This window comes from Dama dama, chromosome 10, assembly GCF_033118175.1.
Source record: "Dama dama isolate Ldn47 chromosome 10, ASM3311817v1, whole genome shotgun sequence".
NCBI lineage: Eukaryota > Metazoa > Chordata > Mammalia > Artiodactyla > Cervidae > Dama > Dama dama.
The window spans coordinates 29,271,271-29,279,870 of NC_083690.1; the positions used below are offsets into that span (position 1 = coordinate 29,271,271).

General features: G+C 49.9%; 1 non-coding gene across 1 annotated transcript; it reads left to right on the forward strand.

The window, feature by feature from the left end:
* The first annotated feature begins 8,024 nt into the window (after positions 1–8,024).
* Positions 8,025–8,097, forward strand: TRNAG-CCC (transfer RNA glycine (anticodon CCC)). Its single transcript has one exon. It is a non-coding gene; the product is annotated as a tRNA-Gly (tRNA).
* The last annotated feature ends 503 nt before the right edge of the window (positions 8,098–8,600 follow it).

An 8,600-nucleotide genomic window follows, 5' to 3' on the forward strand; every position in this document is an offset into this window, starting at 1 on the left:
GAGTTGTAAATTTCCTTGCCTTTTCTGGAGAAAAAGACCCTCTTATTTGGAAGGAGCTCTTGCGTGGTTAGATTTCTCCTCACTGATTTCAGGAATTCCAGCCTCGATGTTAGAGACCTTATAGCGGCCACAGTCCTCAATCTAAGGCAAGTCAGTTTGCAGCGGACTGTGAGGGCAGCTACCCACTTCTGGGTGAGAAAGGAGCGTGTATTTGCAGAAAATCGGACCAGGCAGACATTTTGTGATTTCTTCTCTGGTCTGGTCAGAAGTCGCTCAGTCGTGTCTGACTCTTTGTGACCCCTTGGACTGGAGCCTGCCAGGCTCCTCGGCCCATGGGATTCTTCAGGCAAGAATACTGGAGTGGGTTGCCATTCGCTTCTTCAGGGTATCTTCCCAGTTCTGATCAAGCACTGTGAAACTCCAGCTAATGCTTTCACCTTCCTCCTTATTGAGGAAGCAGATTAATTGTGTAGCTAATTAACTGGCTCTCACTGAGGACTACTAGACATTTGCACTCTGATTGCTGGCTAAGGAGAAGTGGGATAAAATCACTTGGACTGTGGAAAAATTGAAGTTTATTTTTTTTTAAAGCTCCTAGTCTCTCCCCTCCACGCTCCTGCCAGGAGGAGCCTGCAGTTCCCTGATCTGCCCGTCACTCGGGCAGGAAAGAGGGCCTGGACTGTCCCCCAACGCAGGACCCCAGCTCCGGGAGGGATTAGCAAATGCCAGTTTCACCGTGTTCACACCCTCCCACCTGCCTCCAGAGGAGGGGGAGGAGAGGCCATAGAAGGAGGGCTCAGGAGCCTAACTCCGGGGCAGCGAGGCAGAAGGGGCTTTGTGAGATTATGCCGAGAGGGTTAAGCCCACCCGAGCACTGCTTTGGGGGTATTGGGCACATCTGGGTTGAGCGGGGGAGCCCTGTGGTCAGGTTATGGTGTCTGCGGGGTGCCAGCTGGGCTTGGAACTCTTGCCACTCACCTGCTGTGCACAGCAATAGGGATTCTTGGGGCAAGGCCTTACGAAAGGCCTTAATCCTGGAGAAGGAAATGGCAACCCAGCCCAGTATTCTTGCCTGGAGAATTCCATGGACAGAGGAGCCTGGCTGGCTACAGTCCATGGGTTGCAAAGAGTTGGACACTGTTGAGTGACTAACATTACTACTAAGGCCTTAATAGCCAGGAATTTGGGCTCTTCTGACTTGTCTCCGACCTGGCCCCTTCCCAGGGGACCAGGACTCTGCACTTCCGCGGTAGCACAGTCAGCTCCTGAGCTGCAGTGTGGGAGCTGGGGACAGTCTGAAAAGCAATGCCTCGTGAAGGTGAAGATGTCCCTGGAGGGGAGGGTGCAGCTCAGAGCACATGGATGCAGATTGTTAGCAAGTGTGTGCCATGTGGTTGGGGTTGGATTGTTTTTCCTGGCAGATAGAACCCAGCAGTGTTCATCTGGTGGATGTGCTCTCTTTAGGCATCAGTCTGCACATGGTGCTGGAGGGACACAAAATCAGAGAAGTAATTCCTGGCCATTTATTGAGAACCCTGGCTTCCCTGGTGGCTCAGATAGTAAAGAATCTGCCTGCAATGCTGAAGACCTGGGTTTGATCCCTGGGTTGGGAAGAGCCCCTGGAGAAAGGAATGGCCACACCACTCCAGTATTCTTGCCTGGAGAATTCCATGAACAAAGGGAGCCTTGCCTGGCTACAGTCCATGTGGTCACAAAGAGTCAGACACAACTGAACAACTTACACTTTCCTATTTTCCAGAAAACATTTATCGACAGTCCAGACTCTTGTTCAGCGCATTCAAAAGAATGTAGGCAAGGAATAAAAAACTGAAAGAAACTCACACGCTGATGCTGAGGAGCAAAAAGAACAAAGAAAGCAGTTTATTGAGGCAAAAGCGCAGGATACACTTTTCGAGTGCAGGCATCCTCGAAAGTGGGGGGGTACACTACAGAGTTGTTGATTCCCCCTTTTTACCTTATTTTAGGCCCTTGAATGGCAGGAGGTCATTTGATTAGGAGGTAGAATATGCATTGAGGGGAGAGTCGAGGTGAGGCCTGGATGGCCGTAGGTTGCACCTGTGCATTTGTCTCCTGAAGTCACCATTATATGCACTGTTAAGAGCTGTTTGAAAAGCTATGATAAACCTAGACAGCATATTTAAAAGCAGAGACATTACTTTGCCAACAAAGGTCCGTCTAGTCAAAGCTATGGCTTTTCCATTAGTCACATAGAGACTGAATGTGAGAGTTGGACTATAAAGAAAACTGAGCACCGAAGAATTGATGCTTTTGAACTGTGGTCATGGAGAAGACTCTTGAGAGTCCCTTGGACTGCAAGGAGATCCAGCCAGTCCATCCTAAAGGAAGTCAGTCCTGAGTATTCATTGGAAGGACTGATGCTGAAGCTGAAACTCCAATACTTTGGCCATGTGATGTGAAGAGCTGACTCATTGGAAAAGACCCTGATGCTGGGAAAGATTGAAGGCAGGAGGAGAAGGGGACGACAGAGGATGAGATGGTTGGATGGCATCACCGACTCAATGGACATGAATTTGAGTAAGCTCTGGGAGTTGGTGATGGACAGGGAAGCCTGGCATGCTGCAGTCCATTGGGTTGCAAAGAGTCAGACATGAATGAGCGACTGAACTGAACTGAACTGAAGAGCTGTTTTTCCTTAAATTGTCTCTCACGAGTCGAGCAGCCACAGGTGGAAGGTTGTTCAGGGTCATCAACAACCTGTACAGTTTTACTGCACATGCTCCATGGTTTTCATGGTCAGAGTTTCTTGTTCAGATGCTGTAAAGGTTCTGCCTTAGATGCCATTCCTCCATGTGTCATGGCCTCAGGAAATGCGAAGCAAGGAGGTGGCTTTGCCTTCTGCCTAATTTTTATGCATGAGGAGGCTGTCCTTGGGCCCGGCCCTGTCTTTCCTGTGTCATTATACGCCAGGCTGTGAGCATGACCTCTGCCTCCAGGTTTGGGGGTTAAATGGCAGGCCCTGGTCAGAGCTGTAACTTTCTGCCTCACCTCAAACTCTGTCCAACTCTCTCAGGCAGGCTGCCAGAGTGAAGGTTCTTGAATGCACATCTGACTGTGTCCCTTCCGCCTAAACCTTCTCATGCCTCCTCCAAGCCCACTGTCAACTCCTCAGCCTGACTCACCTCACCACCTGGTCCTGGAGAACAGTTTATGCCACTGCTTCATCCGTAATATCCAGTCCCCTAACCAGCTCCTGCTCAGCTTCTACACTCAGACTTCTGTGTTTGTGATTTGTGATTAACCTCATTCAGATTATTTTATTGGTTAGCTGGTTCAAGTACTCATTGTCCTTGAGTTTTTTCACCCAGAGCATTTCAACACATTTGCAGAACTCATAGCCTTTGGCAGAGCATCCTTATTCATATTGCCCTGTCTTTAGGGTTGGAATCTTGGGGTGGACTGTAATGGTCCCCCAAGGACATGAGCCACACTGAGCAGTTTCGCTTAGATGCACATGCTCAAGAGTTCTGACCTCTGGATTTACGCTTAAGCCACAGTACATTATTGATCACTTTGTACTCGAAATGGTTGATAGTTGGGGATAAAAATTTTCATGATGCTTTATTTTTAGGTGGTTTTGTCCTCTAATTATTCTTAATTGCTATTAGATGGAAAAAGATGTTTATACTGTAGAGTCCCTAACTGCTGTCATGTCATGAAAGCATGTAGCACTCAGCATGCTCTCCGCTACCGGTAACAGAATTAATGGTTCTGAACTAGTGGTTTTGAAAAATAGGGATTTTTATTGTTTCATGTAAGCAATCTGAAAGTAGGTGGTTCCAGGTTGAATCTAGGGATAAATAATCAAAGACTCGGGCAGTTTCCAAGCTTTACACCACACCCTGTAGATATGCTGACTTTTATTTTCAGACTGTTGCCCCATGGTCTCAAAATGGCTGCCACAGCTCCAGGCATCACATTCTCTCACTGTTGTATTCAGAGCCTGGTAGGAAAAGGATGAGGAAGAGAGCTCTCTTCTGTTGGGTTGCTCTATTAATCAAAAAGGGAAGAACACCTTATAGACTTCTCTTTAAGTTTTATTAACCATAATGGGTCATTTGACAACCTCCAGGTGCAAGGGAGGCTGAGAACACAAGTGTCTGACATTTTTAGCCTCTAGTGTGAGAGATGAGTTCTATTAGGAGGGAAAAAACCGGACAACAGCTCCATTTGCCACAGAGAATTTGTATCTCGCATCATCCACCAAACAAGTACAGAGCACCTGCTAAGAGCCAGATTCTTGCTGTGGGTGCTAGAAGCGAAGCTTCACGTCATCTGATTCAGCCCCTGCCCTGTCCTGGAGAGAAGCTGTATTCGTGAGCCAGAGGTTAAAAATTAGCGAATTAAATGCAAAACACTCTCAGAACTCCTAGGAGCAGAACTGAGAAGCAGTCTTGGTTTTGGAGAGTGGAGAGCTTCATGGAAGAGGTGACAGTTGAACTGTGTCTTGAAGGATGAATAGGAGTTTACCAGGGGGAAGAAACAAGAAAAGGCCAATTCTGACCAGGGGGCAATGAGGGCAGATTCAGAGCTTTGCAAAAACCTGCTTTGGTTTTATTGACCACCACCTCCTCCATCACCACGCTGGCTCTGAAGGAGTGCCACCCTTAACCAGAGCTGAGCCTCAGGACCCATTTGGCTGATCTGAGAGTGACAGTGATGTGTGCTCATTCCACCTGGGGAGTCTTCATTCAGAAGGACACGTAGTCCTTCAGGCCTGCCGTGGGTGGTGTGGGCTGCTCTGTGGGGGCATTTGTTCTTCATTCAACCCACAGTGACACCCCCACTATTGGAGGAGGCCCTGACCCTCACCCCTGTATGGGGGGGGATGTCTTGCAGAGGCTGTGCTTAGTCTCTCCCTGCACCCCCGCCCCTGCTGGCCTTGACCTTGGCCATACGACCTGAACCAGGCAGTGGCTATGCCTGCCCGCTGGGTATGGTGATGAGTCCAGATGTGAGCAGGACCGATTGAAGGCCTTCCCTGGGCTTCTTGAAGTCCAGCCTGCAGAGGCTGATTTGAGAGCTGGAGCCCGTGTCCTGCCAGGGCTCCGAGCCCATATCCAGGCATCTCTGCACAGCTTCCCTACGCATCCCGTTATGAGAGCGACAAATCACCTTTCCCACTTGGGTTCATTGGAGCTGGTTTTATCACTTGCAATAAAGTCTTGGCTAATCTACTAGCACACATCATTAGCGAAAGCACACTGTCTGCCGCCTGGCTGCCACCTCTCCTGGTAATGTCCCTGTCCCCGGTGAGGCCTGCTCTTCTGTCTTACTGAGTCTGGTTGGAGGACGAACTCCTGGGAGGGCTGGCTTGGCGTCTCTTCTGTTTCTCCAAGACCTTCCCTCTGTGGCTTCTTTCGCTTCAAGCCAGCCAGTGACTCCGGTGGCCCCATTGGCCCAGGGGTGCAAGTCCTTGTCATCCCACTGCTACCCGGGCTCCATGCCATCCAGGAAGTTCCCCCATGCACAGCTGGAGCCCATACAGGTGATAAAACTCCCTCTGCCTTTCACTGTCACTCCTTTGGGATGTTCACATGTTTCCCTGGGCCTGTGGTCCACTCGCCAGGGGAGCCCATCACCTTGCTGACATATGAGCCAGAGCACAGAGGCCCAGAGAAAATCAACAACACTTGATGACCTCGTCTGGCCCAGGAGCTCCCTTCTCTGGGCAGCCCATCTCAGCTGGAGTCTCTCCAAGCTTCATCGACAAGATTACTCTATACTCAGATGAATGACTTCTCAACTCCTCATTTTCTTCTCCTGAACAGAACACCCTCCTATGGAGACTTCCCTGGTCTAGTGGTTAAGAATCCGCCTTCCAATGCAGGGAATGCAGGTTTGACCCCTGGTTGGAAAACTAAGATCCCACATGCTGCAGGACAGCTATGCTCGCCCACCACAACTACTGAGCCTGTGGGCCACAACCAAGACCCGACAGAACAAAAATAAATAAATTAAAAATAAATCTGATTCAAGCTGAATTCCTTTAAAAAAACAAAAACAAAAAACCTCCTATCAAAGGGATTGGAGAACCAGGCCCCATGAGCCACATCTAGCTTGAGTCCTATTTTTGTACAGTTGCAAGGCGACCTTTTGTAAAATAGGTTTTACAATTTCAAATAGTTGAAAAAAATCAGAAGGGTGATCCAGGTGGCGCTAGTGATAAAGAACCTGCCTGCCAATGCAGGAGATATGACACTCGGGTTCGATCCCTGGGTCAGGAAGATCCCCTGGAGGAGGGCATGGCAACCCACTCCACTATTCTTGCTTGGAGAATCCCGTGGACAGAGGAGCCCCTGGCAGGCTACAGTCTATAGGGTCGCAAAGAGTTGGACATGACTGAAGCGACTTAGCACCCAGTATGATATTTCATGGCATGTGAGAATTGTATGAAGTTCACATCTCTGTGTCTATAAGTAAAGACTGGTTGCAACACAGCCTCGCCCATCTATTTGCATATTGTCTGTGGCTGCTTTCACACTGCAGTAGCCGTGGGTGAACTGCTGTGACAGAGACCATAGGACTTCTTGGCACCTAAATGATTGACTGTTTACAGAAGATGTTTGCAGACCCTGCTGTGTCCCTTCCCCTTTGGTTTCTGGTGACTTCTGTTCCACCTGAATCTCCAAGAGAAAGGCACACCCCTTGTGCTGCTCCAGCGTGGGGACTTCAGATTTTTAAGGGGACAGGAAGGAGAGCACAGCTTAATCCCAAAGACTTTATGGTCAGTGTTGTTGTTTCAGACTTCCGAGGGGACTTCTTGGGGGAGAGTGGGCTTTTCACGCCCTTCAAATGACAACATGCGACAGTGGAAGCTTCAGACCCAGAGGCCAGTCCCAGGCCAGTCCTGGGGCGGCTGCTACTTCTACGACCTTCCAAGACAGGTTTGGAGGCTGTCCCACTAGATCTCCCGAGGCTGTCCCACTGGCTCCATAAAGAAAGGCCTAGATCCTGCTCCTTCCTAGGCCAACTGTCACTTCTGCTTTGCTATAAGGATTCAGGAAACTAATGAGGACTTTGGCCCAGCATGTCTTTGGGACATGATGGCAACCTCCCCCTAGTTTTCTCTTTGGAACCCCAAGTCTTCGGACTCCCACAGTCTCAGCTGGCCTGGCCATGAGCCAGGGTTACCCCAGGTTCCATTCTGAGTCCTAAGGTTTGCCACCACTTGCTCTTAACGGCCGGCTGACCCAGGAGGCACAGGGGAAACTCTCAAGCTGGGTACCCGGGGAGCATCTGAACTAGAGATGGGCAAGCGTAAGCATCAGTGATGGGCTGATCGGAAGAGGAGACCACACAGGTCCATCAGGGTGCGTTTGGCTGCAGGTAACAATCCCGCGTCAATGGTCATTAAGCACAGCAGGCACTTAATCGTCTCACATAGTACGGCATCTGGAGGTGTCCTCTGCATTTTCTTTGGTGGCTCAATGATACCAACAGGACTCCAGTTCTTTCTCTTTCCATTTTACTGTCCACACGATAGAGTCATCATAGCTCCAGGCGTGACAGCCACATTCAAAGGCAGGGAAGCCAGGGCAGCAAAAAACTTTATACTTGCTTGGCTCTTGCCCTTCAGAGGGTGAATGCCTTTCCCAGAAGCCTCCAGCAGACTTCTCTGTACATCTCTGTGGCCAGAACCATCTCCACCTGGTACTTGAGCAAAATTGGGATTGTATGAGCAGGAAGAGGGGGAGATGTAGCCTTGGCAGCTCCCACCCTTCATGGCCACTGGACTTTTTGGACCAATGAGAAGTCAGCCCCTTCTATTCATCTCCTGCTGAGTCTTGCCTTTGGAAGGTACGTTGGAGGAGTGAGATGTGTGTGTGTCGGGGGGTGGGCAGGATGCAACTCAATGTTGGGTCTGACGCACCTCTCAGCACCCTGCAAGGAGGAGGGGAGTCAGAAAGCTGGGTACCCAAAGTAACTCTTTCAAAAGTCTTCGTCCACAAGGGCTATAAAAAAATGCTGGAATTGTTGGGACTTCCCTGGTGGTTCAGTGGCTAAGACTCCGTACTCCCAATGCAGGCGGCCCAGGTTCAATCCCTGGTCAGGGAACTAGATCCCACATGCCGCACTCAACTAAGAATTCCCATGCAGCAGCTAAAGATCCCACGTGCTGCATCTAAGACCTGGCACAGCCAAATAAATATTAAAAAACAAATTTCCTGGGGTTGATGGGTAGAGACCTAAAAGGCAAGAAGGTTGAGCTTCCCAACCCAGCCTTCCCTTCTGCCCCCTTCTCAGGTCACCTAAGTATGAAATGGTGGTTTTGTTGTGAGCAGGGCCAGGCCAGGCTCTTGCTGATGGAGAATGCTGGTGATGTGGGGTTGTCACCATGGCGGGCCGTCTGGTTCACAGAGCAGGCAATTTCCCTTCCCTCAGCCAGCCTCCCCTCTTCCCAGGCCTACCCTACTCCCATCAATCATCTCAGCAGGACCCTGCTTTCCTAAGAGGGTGGTCAAGAGTTGGGTGTTTGTCCTTGAGCAGTTGGGTTTGTGATCACAAAGTTATCCTTCCCCAGGAGGTCATCCCAATTCCCAAACCCTTCCTGGCAGGGA